The following is a 15,485-nucleotide window of genomic DNA, read 5'->3' on the forward strand; positions in this document are numbered from 1 at the left end:
CAAGAGTGGCCACAAGTGAAGCATACAGACATGCAGGGATTCAGTAGGCAAGCTTATTTAAAGAGTATATAAGCATTTTCAGGTTCATATGGGTCAGGCTTCTCACAGGAGCCAAGACACTTAAATGATGGCATACTACAGCATATTCTTAACATAAGCTTGGAGGCATCGCAGAAAAAATAAATATAAATGTAGTATGATGCAACATGCCCTCATGTATCCCCCGTGAGTCCTGCAGCCACTTTGGAAGTGCTGCCCACAGGTACAATGCACCCAATCCTAAAGCACTCTAATGCTTTTGGACATCTATTTTTAAGCAAGGATGGTTTTGTTTGGCCATTCTACAAAGCCACTGTCCATGCACTAATTACCAGACCGCAGTAGGAAGAGTGAGAATTTTATCATATTTGGGACACACCTATGCAGCCAACGTAAAATGTATTTGCTTTATATACACAGCAGATTTTTAGCTTTTCAGAAAGACTTCGGACTGGAAACTGGTTACTACACACCCCTCTACTCTGGGCTATGATCAGAGAACAGAGCAGAATTAGTCAGCCCTCTCTCTTGCAAGACTCTACCTTTTCATTCCTAATAGCTAATGAGTTCCAGAGCAAGAATCTGATAACTGAAATTACAAGCAAACAGCAAACCAGAATCTGCACCCAGAAGTCGAGCTGACTAAAGCAGGATGGCTCCAAGCAGGAGAACAAATCCCCTGTTTCACTGTTGCACGTCTGTGCGTCGGAGCTGACTGGAAGGCAGCAGCAAGGCACCTGGAGGAAAACCACATGTTGGGCAAGCTGTTCTGGCTGCCAGGGTTTACTGCCTGCCTCAGGGCCACGATACCTGGGAGAACATTTCCTGCTTTTGCTGCCAAGACATGCACCATGGACAAGGATGCTGCTGGGATGGATTTCTATACTATTTGCTGGGAAACACCCTTTCCCATTTACTTTCCTCCTTCACCTTCTATTGGCTTCATTTTCCAACTGTACAAAAATAGGTTGGGAGAATGCCATGCTTTTCACACTCTACCACAATGGAGAAGCCAAAAAGAATGGGTAGGGTGACTGCGGACTTGCAAGACAGAAGGTTTCTTGCATCCTGCAATACACCTAAGAAAAACTAAATGCTTAGTGTAAAGGTTATTAGGTAGGTAAGGTATAACAGTATCTTTTTAGCTGTACATGTTTGCTTTTACTAAACTAAAATCAAGCCATATTTCTTCTTTGGATGTTGGGGAAATGAAAACAATATCACATGGAACTCTTTCAAAACACATTTTTTTTTTTAACAGCAGCAGATTTCTAGAGTCTAATGGCTTATCTGGCAATCCTTTGTTGTACTTCAGACACGTTTCCTTTTCCAATTTCACATTTAATTTCATCAAAACATGTGTTACTCATTTTGCAATTCTGTACCATCAACATTGTTGATAGGAAGAGCCAGAAGAATCTTCTCACATTAAGCTTTATGAAATATTCCACACCTGTAGGATCATTTCCCCCCAGTTAGAGCATTAGGGAGGAACCAAGGGTCCTGCCAAACACATCTCTCCTCTCTGTCCCACTCTTCCCATGGTGGAACTGGTATGTATGTCTGCCCTGCACTGATGTACTGTGGGGTTAGTCCGACCTGAGGTCTTAAGTCTGCTGCTGAGTAATGCTGCCTATGAAAGAAAAGCTACTGAGACCAATAAGCCTTCCAAGAAAGACCCTGAATTTGCAATAATTCCCACACCCCAGAAGGCCATCGTCATTTTTGCATAAGGAGATGCTGCACATGAGATTTTCAGAGCTCAGACCTTTTTTCTACACTAGGAAAGTATAACGCAAGGGCTAAGATTGTGTGCAAGACCAATTAATATCCCTGGGAGGGGGAAAAACAACAGGTCCTTTTTAGAGATTAAAAGGTATGGGTGTCAATTACCTTACAAAAACTTCCAGCCCTCCTGAAACCCTTGCCTTGCTTCTATCCTTAAAGCAGAGCACTCTTAGTCTGAAAGAAAACATTTTCCTATGGGCTTTTCTTTCAGCACCTCCTTAGCACAGTTTGTGGGCATGTCCTATGCCCTAATTACAGTATTTTTTTAACTGCAGCCAAGGGCTTTGCTGGTCTACAAGATGGCAAATGAACCACAGTGCGCCACAACTCAGCCTTCTTTGAAGTCACTGCAATGCAGACATGTGCAAGTGCAGCGGAGCTGGGGAGAGAGAATACAGGGGAGTGCAGAGAGACCAGCCTTGCTGTCTGGTGAAAAAGTCTCGTAATGTAAGTCCTTTAAAAGCATGCCAAACTGAGGGGAGATGACGGGAAAGTCAAGACAGACAATATTTAGGAGTCAATTACTAATTCGCTGAGGAGGCTCTTTTCATGCGGACAATACCACAGGTGGGGACCCAGAGGAACAAGCACAAATAGACTGAAAGGGACAGGCGTAAAATACATTACCAGTGGAGACATATTTTTAATGAGTAGCAATTTATTTTTGTTGCTCAGTGTTTGGGCTTATTTGCCACCTGCAGATCACATTACATCTAATAGAAATACCAGCGGGCAACAGTGGCCAGAGAAAGGACCTCACCTCTGTATCTTTAAACCAGATGCTATTACCATTTCTGCTTTACAAGTAGAAATAAATCATTGACCTCTTCTCTTGGCTAACTGGGTATTAAAATAGCATCAGATGTAGTTTTACAGGTTGGAACTTACCTTCTGCATGATTTGCGATGAAGGGGGTGGGATACAGCACCAATATGCTGTCTTTTGAGTAGAGAGACTGAACCACCACTAAAGCAATTCTAGAATGGGCTCTGCACACATTCCATTATTTTAATCTAGAAATACTATTCTCTTACTTGTGCTACCTTTGAAACATTTCTAAAATTTGTAATATGTCTGAAATTACTTCAGTTTCCCTCTTCTATACTCAAAAATGCCACACAGGCTTTTGGAAAACCCACATCTTTTGCCTGCCAATTACTGCACAAAAGAAACACCAAGGACTTTGAGAGTACCAAGATCACAGCAGCCTTTAGGCTGCTCTGTTCTCATTTAGTCAAAATAAACAGGCCATAGTCTAAAGGTAGATGAAAACTTAAAAAAAAAACCAAACCAAACACAAAACAAAACAAAAAAAAAAAACAAAACACACAGAAGAAAATGGTTGCACACACACAAATAGAAAATTTATCTGTCTTGTTTTTTTTCCCCCCTTACTTAAAGCATCTTCAAGCCCTGACCACAGGAGTCAGATTGCATCTCTGTAAGCTTTCCCTATTCAGCACGCACTTGCTGGATTCCAGCCCCAAAGAGCATTGCCTGATGCTAAAGTAGGACACCAGAGCACAAAGAAGCACTCTCAGATATTTTATTTAGCTAGCAGAAAAAGAGAAAAAAACTGCCATGATATAAAGTAGGTATGTGCTGTACTTTGTACCAAACAGTGAAACTCTTCAGTGGTTCACATCGACGCAGGTCATGCTGGTCTTGGAGGAGTAACACCAAGAGTAGACCATGCAGCTGCTTAAATTACTACTGAAAGCCCAACACCTCGGTTGTCAGATCAGGTGCAGCTTTCCTTGTGACAAGAAGACTGCCACGATGAACTTTAGGTTTTTGTGCTAGCGACCATCTGTATCCTGGGCATTTATGCCAGCACAGGGCCTCAGAGGCAGCATTCAGGGGATGTTTTCAAGGCAGAGGCACCGCAGAAAGATCCCAAGAGCAGGGCTGCTCTCACCTGTCAGGTTCTCAAGTCTGGATTTGACCCTAGCTCTGCTCACACAGCATGTACCATTTAGTTTGGTTTTTTTTCTCCCCAAAACCTTTGCAGTTTGAGAAGGTAAGTAAAGCAGCTGCTGCTGCAGTGATGATACTCAGGGCCAGCCGTGCCATACCACTGCGCAGCACTGGCCGAGGCACAAGCCTCAGGGTCCACAACAGTGCTCCCCTTGTGTAGCAGTTCCCTCTGCTCCCCTGGGGTGCTTCTGGGCATAGTTCAAAAACACAGGCACCAAGATGCACACACACAAAATAACCTAACCAAGCTTTTTTGAACCTGGGAAGCAGCCTTTGTGGGAAAGAATGGCTGGCCAAGAAGCAGATGTTCTAACTTTCAACTCTTCAGGAAAAGAGAAAAAAAATCCGGTTACCCTTCAGAAGAAGAAATGTTTGCTATGTGTGTGAAACATGTGCTTCCCAGTCCCTTACTGTTAAGTGTTCAGCAGCTGCTCTGCATGGAAGAAGCTTTGTGGACTGTGAATTTGCTTATCTATGTAAACAGGGTGTTGCCGCAGTTTGAAAACAATATTCTGGCTGAAAACAGCTTGCTGAGAGTGTGAATTTAGATTAATTCTGTTAGCATTAAAGGAGCTTATTAAAAGCAGAAATGCATGTAGAACCTAAAATTTGCTCAGACAGACGTGAGAAGTCAGTGTTAGCAGCAAGAAGGTGGCTGCAGCCTTTGGGTTCAGCTGATGTGGAACAAGGCACATTTTGCTGGCAGAGGAGCATTTGGTCTCCTGGTTGATGAGGGAATAGCTACTGCAGGTAGTGCTCTGAGCAGAATGAATAGACTTAAGGAGTAAAGAAGCACAAGTATAAAGGCGGTTGTCTATACGCAAGGAAAGGTGTGGGAAAAAGGAAAATAACAAGAAACAGGACAATTTTTAAAAAAAAAAAAAAAAAAAAAGAAAGAAAAGGCAGTGCAGGATCCTCCACCCCATCTGAATTCTAGGACCCCATCTGAAGTCTAGGACTGGGGAGAGCTGGGGTTGGTTTTTAATTAGCACGTATTAAAAAAGATAATTGTAGATGCTTCCTGAAACCATTTAGGGAAGCAAGCCTTTCTTTAAAGCTACTGAAGAACTACAAGCCTTTTAGTAAATCCAGAAATACAAACTCAGTAAATGAAGAGAGAAAGCCAAAGGGAGAAGACCCCAGAACACCCAGAAGAGTCATACCAGTCCGTTTACGCTTGTTCAAGCTAATGGCATCTTTTTAAACTGCCACCTCCACTAAGATGCTGGCTGTGACTCCAACTCCACTGCCCCTTGCTATGCTCCACAGTAGGAGGTCGTCCCTCACCCTGTCATGATTACCAGGATCCCTGAGGGGGCAAAATGGAAAACAGGGGTTTTCTAGCTGCTCAGGACAGTATTTTGTGTCTGCTCCAGAGACCAAGTTCCTATATGCTTCTTCCAAACTGCTCTGCCAAGCCCCAGCATACAGTTTTTCCATGGCATTCAGCCAAGAAGCAGGATGAAGGATTTAGGGGACGCAGGGCCACTGCAGCTCCCCATTATGGGGAGAGTGGGGAAAAAGTGCAGGCTGAGTACCTGCTCTGATTCTACAGCCCTAGATGGTTTTGCACAGCATAAGTATGGAAAAAGAAACCGTAAAGAACAGGGAAAATTTCACGAAAAAGATCCTTTGGCAATCAAAACCTTCCATAATATTTCATTCTGTTAGAATAGCATCCTTGAAACTTGTTTTGGTAATACCAACTACCTCACAGGTAAGTCCCTAGTGAAATCTAACAAAATTCCTGGATGGTTTCACTATTTTCTCAGTATTTGGCCCCTTGCTGAGCTCTCTTTGAACTCTGCATGTAATAAACTTTCACAAGTTCTCATTTTCCTCAACTAAAGGTGTTTTTTTATTTGGTTGTTTTTTTGACAGTTCAGTGCCAAAATTAGTTCAGCATTGAAACAAACCAGGAGGAATAAAGCACCGCTGGCTTCCGGTCTCATCTCACTTCAGTTACATCAGCTCAGAGTGCACTTGAAAGACCTGTATTTTACTGTCAGCAACAGCTCAGGGGTTCTTGCACGTCAACAAATATGTTATATCCCCCACACACACATATTCCATACCATCACTGCAGCTGATGCTCTATCACAATAGTAACTTTGATATGAAACTTCAAGCATCTCCAATAAAAAGAAATACTCTCAGCTCAAGAACCACTGGAAGGAAAGCTGAGTGACTCCTGTCTTCCAAGTATTCTTGGAGATGAGAGAAAAAGTGTCCTTGTTGCTGTGCCCTGGAGAAGGCCAGTCAGAATCCTCCTGAGCATGCAGTGACAGCCACCAGTAAAACCACTGTCCCAGATGGCTTCAGCCTGCACTGTGCTGAAGTGCAGGAAGAGATGCTGTTATTTGGACTCAAGGCGGTGCAGGAGTCCATCAAAAGCTACAGCAAGAGCTAGAGAGATAACTGAGATATCCCATTACACAAAGGCAACAGCTTTGGCAAAGGCCCCAGGTTACTTGTTTCTGAAGGAGGCAGGAAGAGCACCTCTCCTGGACAGACACTTCCATGGCCACATGATATGTTCACTTACACCACAGAAATGATCTTCTGTACCCTATCTACAGAAAAACCCACAGAACTGCATGCTAACAATAAATGCAACTTCCTAAGTCTTTACAAGCTCCAGTTCTATGGAGTTTCTTCCACCTGTTACAAGGACACACAAAGGAAAAACACCACTTGTTAAAGGGGATTTGCTGGCTGGAGGTAAAGGCAGTAGTCTGATCCTGGGAAAATTTCACCCTTGGGTTTCAAAACCAGAAAACCAGCAGACTGAAATCTACCCAAATCTGTTCCTGGCCCTGAATGACTGACAATAGATGGCCTGGGAAAATACAGAACAGAGCACGTCTGTAATGCTGCTTCCTTGAGGCAGTATCCTGAAACCCATCAACCTGCAGCTTGGGCATTTCCTATGCCAGTGCTTTTTAAAACCAGGTTATTGAGGAGGGTTATTTTTTTTGATGATGATGCCTTTCCAGTGAGCTAAAAGATGTTTGGAGGGTCAGAGCAGAAGCTATTGTAAGTGCAGATGAACACCTCTAGGTCAGTTCTGAGTTCGCAAAAGCAATCACGAGTTTGCCATTCACCCATAGCACCACAGGAGACAAGCATAAGAAACACAGAAATTCAAGTAATTTTCCTAGCTGATTCACTCAAAACCTACATTTCTATTTATCCTGCTAAAACTTATAAAAGCTGTGCAATTATTAGATATGTAAACCATTAGATACACTACCAAAAGATTTCAACCTGGAAAGTATGCAAGAAGAAATGGGGCTTTATTTTTCCAAGAATGTCAATTTTCAAAAGCCCATAAACACTGCTTAAGGGGTCTGTGGTAGATGGTGGGGTTTCTTTTTAGCTTCCTCTCCTGTACCTGCTCCATCAGAAGGGCATCAAAGTATTTTCCTTGGCAAACACCTATTTATAAATAGTAAGCAGTGAGGCATGAGAAACTAGAATAATAAGGGTATTCCTTAAAGTCAGTGAAAGAAACTGCACAAAGCCCACCCAAATATAGTACCAGCTGGATTTCCATGAACAAGCATGCCCCTGAGGCAACAGCAGCACTGCACAGAGGACCCCTGGAATAGCGTCTTAGCCATCCTTGTTATTGCTCTGATTGAACGGGAAAAGAAAATCGTGTCTTTTCTATTATTGGCCAAGAAACCTTTTGGGGTCCCAGATCTGTCTTAGTTGCCCTTCCCTCCGCCTGCGTGTGCCGGGACGGACGCTGCGGCGGTGCCGGGTGCACTGCACGTGCTGGGGGACATCAGCTGCCCGCGGCCACTTGCGGCTGCCCCGCGTGCAGGGAGCCAGGCCAGGCTGGCACCAACAGCTCTCTGCAAACGGCTCAGGGGAAGGAAAATAAACCCTGTGCAGCACGAGGGAACCTTTAGGGGCTGGGGTTCTGCTGGCAAGGCCTGGCCTCGTTCCTTTTTAGGTGCTACTTAAAAATTGCTACTTGTTTGACTTGGAAGCCACTTCAGATAGCTGGGGCTGTGTGAGACACGCGCTGTAGGAAAAGCAGCTGGAAGCAGGTGTGCTGCTTTTTTATTTCAAGTCGTACCAGAGGAACGCTTCCTCTGCCCAACTCTGAGGGGTTTTCTTTTTAGAAGTCTGTTTATATAATTTGTTTTCCAGTGGAGAAAAATGACTGTAAAAATAGTAAAGGATTCATTTGCATGCTTTTGAAGTTGGGGAATTTGTTTTGGGTGGGTTTTTTTTGTTGTTTTCTTTCAACAGGAAAAAAGAGAAAAGACCTCTTATAGTTACACGGAAAAATATAAGCAATTAGCTCTCCAAATATTTCCCCATTTTCCACTGGCCTAAGAGCAAAACACTATCCATGCTGTGCCACCCCTTCAGTGCCGATAACGGTTACAACACCTCTTGCAGTTACATTTTTTCTGGGGGGATTATAAAACGGGACTCACACACAGCTTTGGGATTAGATGAACAGCCCAACTGCAGCAGACCAGATGTCTCCAGAGCCGCTGTTTCAGAGATGTCCGAGGGAGCGTGCTGGCAGCGTGAGCAGAGCGCAGGCATGCTGCTTGCAGGCCTGGGGACTGCAGCTGAGGGAAGGTCACAGAGACAGGCTGTCAAAAACAGCCTGGGAAATTAAACGAGGAAAACAGATCTCCTCCCTGCCTGTGCTGCCAGATGAGCAGAGGCACCCTGGCGCTGGATGGGCGTGCACAACCGGGCACCTTCCCCAGGTCAGGGCTTTGTCTCACATGGTGTGGAGTCCGCTTTGGCCAGCAAACCTACAAAACTCAGTGTTATCTTGTTCTCAACAGACGTAACCTGCGCTCACCCCATGACATCCCACTGCCTTAGCAAACATGATGTTTTTTTACCACCTATGGCTCCAGTCACAAAGGCAAACCACGGGGCCAGGGCCAGGCTGGATTCTCCCACTCCTCAGCAACAACTCCCCAGAGTGAGCAATATTAACATCCTTATCCAAAAAAGTCCTCCCCTATGGATATCCATATACACAATTCACTATGATACTATAATGTCCTGATTTCGTACCAGACTACCTACCTACCTTCCTGGGAATTAATGAATGCCTTAAATAAGTGACAAGTTGTATATAATTTAACAGCCTTTCCCTTGGACAGCAAGGACGGAAATGAACATATCACCCCCTGTGCTCTGGGGTCACCTCTACTTCCATAGCAACAACTTCAAGGTGGTGCTCCTGCTGACATAAGTGTTTGCTTTCCGAAGCCTCCCTTTACTACTCCTTGTCCTTTTGTGCAGCTGGAAAACTAGCTGTGTTTGGCAGGTGCAGAAAGGCCAACCAGCACTAACAGCTACAGTTGCTTTCTTCTCCAGAAGGCACAGAAGTACCTCTTGCCTGAATTTATTCACAAGAAAATAGGTACAACTAGGCACAGTTTAGTAAAACTGATAATATGATGCTGCTTCTGACATAGCATAGAAGAGACAAAAAAGGCACAAGAGGGAACAAGCAGAAATCAAAAAACACAGGAGGAGTATATTGCAATACAAAACCTACAACTGTTGAACACCAGGCACGATGACAACAGCTCCTAGTAGCTGCTGTGGGGTTCATGAACATTTGCTTTGCGATAACATGCATGCTTGAATTCACCTTAAGTTACAAGACCTGAAGGACAAGTGCAAAAATTCCTAGCAGAATAAGCATTCACTGATGGCTCAAGGTTTATACAATATGCTTAAAAACCAACTTTACTGAGGTCAATCAAAACAAAACTAAGAGCCCTGGCCCTAGAGAGCTGCACAAAACTTAAAAAGCAGTTCAAACATCCACCCAAGTCCTCAAGCCTCCACAAAGGGGAAAAGAAACAACAAAACACACTTAAAGGAGAAAGACAATAAAGGAAATAAAGCAAAGCAAAAGTATCTTGCTTTTAATGTTATGAGTAAGTTTAGATGCTTTTGTTCATATAAAAGCATACTAATTTTTTTCCTGTCATCGGGCACAGAAGTCAGCTGGGTTGTTGATTCTGAAATCCTAACTAAAGATAGCATTTGCCTAACTCTAGATGACCTGCTCAAGGAGTAAGACCTCTCAAAGGCACCTCTGATCCACAGAGTTTTCCTCAACTTGAGGGCAGGCCAAGCCTGACAAGCTGCCAGCTCCGAGCCTGCCCTGCAGCACCTGCCTTCTCAGAAGAGGAGCCAACAGCTTTCTTTTTTTTTTTTTTTTTCTTTTTTTTTCGCTAAGGAGTGACCTTTAAAAACAACCCACCTGTCTAAAGAACACTCCTACCTCGTATTTGTCAAGGATATTTGAACAGATTTGACTGTAACGAATGTCATGTCTCCAACCAGTGAACTGCACTAGTCTTTCCCAGACTTCCTCTTTTTTAAAATGCTGTTTACTGAAACATTAATAAAATCCGCTTGGCAGCCTCAGGGCCTGAAACTCAGCTGTAAACCCTGCATGTAGTTTACCCCAACACTGCTAGAAGAAACCAGTGAGGATGTTTTGCTGTTGCAGAGGTTTAGTTACAGATCCATTACCTGAGGGAGAGGGAAAGGGCAGACGTGGGGCAGTGGCAGGCTCTGAAAGGATGCAGAAGTTTGCCAACTCTCCAGGGTACGGAACTTATTACTGATACCTATTTGTAAGTTGCATAAGTTGTTCGTGCAATTTTATTAATACCAAATCTAACGTCCAGAGAAACAGTATACTGAGCATCTGGCCTATTTTTCTTGCTGCTTCCCTTGGGTAAAGGAGCTTAAATCACCCCTGCTCTCAGCAATTGCTGATGTATTCTGGGGAAGGCATTTTCAAGCAACACTGGCTTTCAGCAAAGTCCATTTCTCTCTTAGCATTCTGGCCAAGAAGATTTTAAATTATGTAAAGCCCACATTAAAAAAAAAAAAAAAGTTTAAATTAGTTTCAACAGCACTGAAATTCATCTGCTTCTGTCATGGGAGGAGAAAAATCATCCCATGGGTCTGAAGGAGCACTGGGAAATGGTCAAAATGGAGAATCCCTTGCAGACTGTGCAATTGCAGCATGAATAATCAACAAAAAGAACGCAGAGCTGGGATTGAAAAAAAAGCAGCCTGGAATGATCAAACACCCCAAAAGTGTACACTGAAAACAATAAAACAAGGAAAAAACCTGAACACAACCTAATTTCTGACTTCTGAAGATGACTATCTGACTTCTTAATTGAAGATGCCAAAGTTGAACTCTGCAGGTGTCTTTTACCACACAGGTAGGACAGCACATGGCACCAACTATTTGGGAATTGGCACTAAAACTGCACGAGACAAGCGGAAGTCTCTCTGCATGTTTAGCACTGAAGTCTTCATTCTGAGGTTCAGCTGTTCCTTATCCACTCACCTGTGGGATCTGCAAATACTACATACCATGAAAATTATATCACAAGCAAAACCTCATATCCAAATCATCTATGGGTTTGAGGCAAGGCTTGCGAGAATCACCAGAGAGATTCCTCTCTGCTGCACAGACAGGGCCAAACTCAGATGCTCATAGCTCTACTAGTCAAGCACAGATGTGGCACCTCGGGAACCCCATTTTTACCCACCTTTGTATTTTACACCTCTGTGTTTTTTTTTTTTTACAGAGGACTTAATTGCTCTAGGAACAGCTCCTCAGATGGTGAAAGCAAACCAGGCTTCCTCACCACAGGCTCTGACTGATGCAGGGCAATTACTCCCAGTTTAAATACACACTTTCCTCCAGCCAGCGAAGTGCCAGCACGGCAAACCCATGTGTGCCATTAATAATGGCAGCTGACAGTGGCACCATCATGCAGAGAGGACAGTCTCCCTAAAGGTGATAAATCCTTGGGAAGGGTAAAGTATCAAATAGCAGCAGGGACCAGACAGATGCCTACACACTCAAAACGTGCTGCTGAGAGCTCGGTTAACTTGAGGCTGCTGCGAACGCTGCGTCCCTCCCGCCCCGCTCAGAGGAACGCCTGGCAAGTATGTCTACCAGCACAATCACAGGATGGAGATCCTTCCCCATGTAATTACAGGGCGGTGCCGCTCTGCAGATGTCTTCATGCAAGGCTCTGGCAGCCTACAATTAACCAGAAGAATCCTGCTGCAAAATGTGGTCAGAAGTAGGGGGGGAAGAGTAGTTTACCCTAACTGTGACAGAACTGCCTATAAATAGCTGTAGGGCCTTGCCAAGTACACCTTTGCTGTAATTTCACCTAAAATAACATGTCAGTGAGGTTTAGTCCCATGTGTGTATTTTCTATCAGAAAATATCCTCACTAATGCATCTTAAAAATGTCTCACTTCTCTCTGCCTAGTACCTGGAAGGTATGCACATGGATTTATAAGGTTTATGTGAAGCCTAAGTCAGCAATTAATCCATTTGACTATAAATCATGTGACTATGTACTGTGAACACATTAAAACTCTGCCATCTATTAAAAAAAAGAAAAAGTTTAGCTAACCTATAACTGTGGTTGACTAGATCAAGCCTATTGCATGGGCTCACACATATTTGGTGCCAGATCTGTCATACAGAGGAGGAACTTGACAGTCCCATCTTTAAAGACTGACATGTGCAGCTCATGGAGTTGATCAACTCTCCCCATCATAAGTTTTTTATTTGACAAAAGAAAAAGGGAGAAAAACTGAGCGCTGGGCATCATAAATGGTACCAAAGTGGGAGACGTGACTTTTATCACGGTTGCAGCTGTATGCTAAAGATAGAGCACTGGAAATAAAAACATCTTTGGCAAGATCTGTGGTGACTCCATGCCCGAAGGAGGACCAGTGTTACACTGCAGGCACATTTCAAGCACACACTTTGTCCCACTACTTCTACTGTATGCCAACACCCTCACGCCTGTCGAACCTGAAGACTTGAAGAGGTGATCCACTTACCATTTTCCCTAGGGCTGTAAGCATCTCTTCAGTGAAGGGCAGTGCAAAGTTGCCCTTTGAACACAGGCCTTCCATCTGGGATTATTTCCCACACGTGAATCAGTGAGCCCCGCAGGCGCAACCTGCAGCTGGCCTGCTGTGGTCTGGGTGATGCAGGACCAGCTCTTCTAGAGACCACAGATCATCTGGGACTTGTGTGGGGATCACAAGATCAAAGTCCAGCCTTTCCATCCAAAGACTCCAGCTGGACCTCCTCTCCTGTGGCAGACCAGCTTTCCTGAGCCCTGCTAGCTGATCCTACCTGCCACTGAGCAGAGAAAGCCCTGAGGGGGCAACACAGAGTCAAAACTGCTGACAGCAGAATCACATCTTGCTACCCTTGGAAGGGAAAACAAGTTTTTTTCCTAGGAAGGACATGCACCACAACTCGCCCCTGAATTCGTGATGTGCCTCAGCTGAGGCTGTGTGACCAGCACCCTTGAACTCCCCTCGCTCATCTTGGCTGAGTAGCCTGAACCAAAGCAGGCCAGAAACAGAAACTGCTACATCTATCTCACAGCACTGAAAGCTATATACTTTCAGGTATCCTCCATAAGTATTTCCTGCCCCTGTCCAAATTTCAGCATGCCACCTCCCCAGAACACGTACTTCTGGGCAAGCTACAATCCAAAACGACAGTCTGTGGTCTGCTGCCAACTGATTTCACTGCAGAAATGGAAAGTGAATTCCTCTCGGGAAGAGCCCTCTCAGAGGACTCTGTTCTGCGGCTTCCCCCCTCACATCTCGATGATTTCCTCAGAAGTTCTTCCAAAGACAGCAGTACTCCAACAGAAAAGCTGGAGGGAACTGCCCCGCTTCTGTCTGGCTCCTTTATCAGAGCAGCACAGTGCTGCAGAATACTCAAAGCCTCACATTAATTAAACATCAACACTACTAGGCCACAAATCATTACCTAAGGCTCTATTTATGGAAACGCTGTTGTTTCTCCACAGAAAAGATGCAGGACCAGGGAGGGAAGAAAGAACAAAAGGAGAAGAGATAGACAGTAACCTATATTAGTCCTTATGTACATGGAAACAAATCTTAAATAGATGAAGCCTACCCATCAAGCATGTAGCCTCTATTAGCTGTGAAGAGACAGGCTGCTTAGGGGCAAACAGGCTTTCAAATACACAGAGCAACAGACCCACACCCTTCCCTCTCACAAACTGCACCACAGCCTTCCTTTCTAATCACTTTAACGATTTAGTCAAATATGTCCTGAATTTTCAGACTCAGTTAATACTCATCATACATATGGCTGCACTGCTGCGATGCAAAGCAAGGACAGGCCTGCATAAGTATATGCAGAGCAGCAGCAAAGTGCTGTCCTCCCGTGATTTCTTCCAAGCTAATTCACAGATCCGGCTTTCTCTTCCATGCCTCTGCCTTTTCTGAAACCCCCTTACTCTCCCCTTGCTTCTCTGTTGCACCGTGGCTCCCCTTCTCTGTCGATAGCTTTCATTCACATTTCCTAGTTATCCCTTTATCTAAACTACAGGAAATTAGATTGTGACCCAATAGCGATATTTGCATAGTCATTGTTCCCATTCTCTGGCTTCTTCAATTTTATGAATTTTCCGGGCTCTTCTGACAGTCCACTGGAGACCTGGAAGGAGATACCATGATGCTAGACTTCACAGTTTTGCAGTGAAGTCTGTGGTACTTTGCACAGTCCCAGCACCTACAACACCGATTAATAAAACTCTTCAGATCTCGTATAAAGAAGTCGATAACCTTCAGCCCTGGAACGGACAGCCTGGAAACTCGAACTAATATTAGGGGCTCTGCAGTCAACAGCTAAATTGTGATTACAGACCTGTCCCGGCCAGGCTCAACTGATGTGCCTCATACCTGTAATGTCTGCATGGATGAAACAAAGCATTCAGCCCACAGGAACACCATGCGTTTGACATCTTCCTAAGTTATTTCATGTGGTCTAACCCTTATGTGGAAAAAGGGAATAAGTAGACTATATATCTTTTTGATAAAATTATCTACCTGCATTTCAAATGAAATCCAACTGGTAAGTCTGCTTAATTCTGCCTGTCAGCAGCATTGCCAAGGCACACCCTGCTTGCTTATATCAGTAAAACTCCTCAGTCAATCACTTCAGCACAAAATTGAGCTTAAAATAAAAACTATACATCTGAAAAGACAAGCAGACAAAAGGTATGCGAAGCATCCTAAGCTCTGATTTTAAAATTAGCTCATTTAATTAGAAAAGTTTCCTAATGCTTAATAGCTTATAGAAACACATCTGAAAGCATACAGTTCACTTTCCACACGTCCCTTTCCCCTCCTGTCACTAACACCATTTGTTCCCAATGGATTATTTTGACTTTGCTTTTATTTCTCATCGGAAATCATAATTCACTTGTTGATACGTGCAGGCTCTTATTTCATGTGAGAAACAGTGTTTGAAGTCTCATTTGAAGAATCGTCAGTAGCATACAAACTGATATAAATTTTAGGAGCTGCTTTTTATGTCAGGAGCCCCACAGAACAAGCCAAGGGGCACACGAGATGATGGAGTGGAAACTGGGCATATATCACCTGACATTTTCTATTCTATTAGAAAATAGAATTCATATCCTATGAGAAAAGGATAAGATTTTTGTGTGTGTGGTTAGTTAAGAGTTGCCTGATATTAAGTCTAAATATCTCTAATATTTAAGTCTAAATTTAAGTCTCTAATATTATTAAGTCTAAATAACTCTCCATCATCTTCACTAAGTCAT

The sequence above is a fragment of the Merops nubicus genome, unplaced genomic scaffold, assembly GCF_000691845.1.
Source record: "Merops nubicus isolate BGI_N331 unplaced genomic scaffold, ASM69184v1 scaffold36266, whole genome shotgun sequence".
NCBI lineage: Eukaryota > Metazoa > Chordata > Aves > Coraciiformes > Meropidae > Merops > Merops nubicus.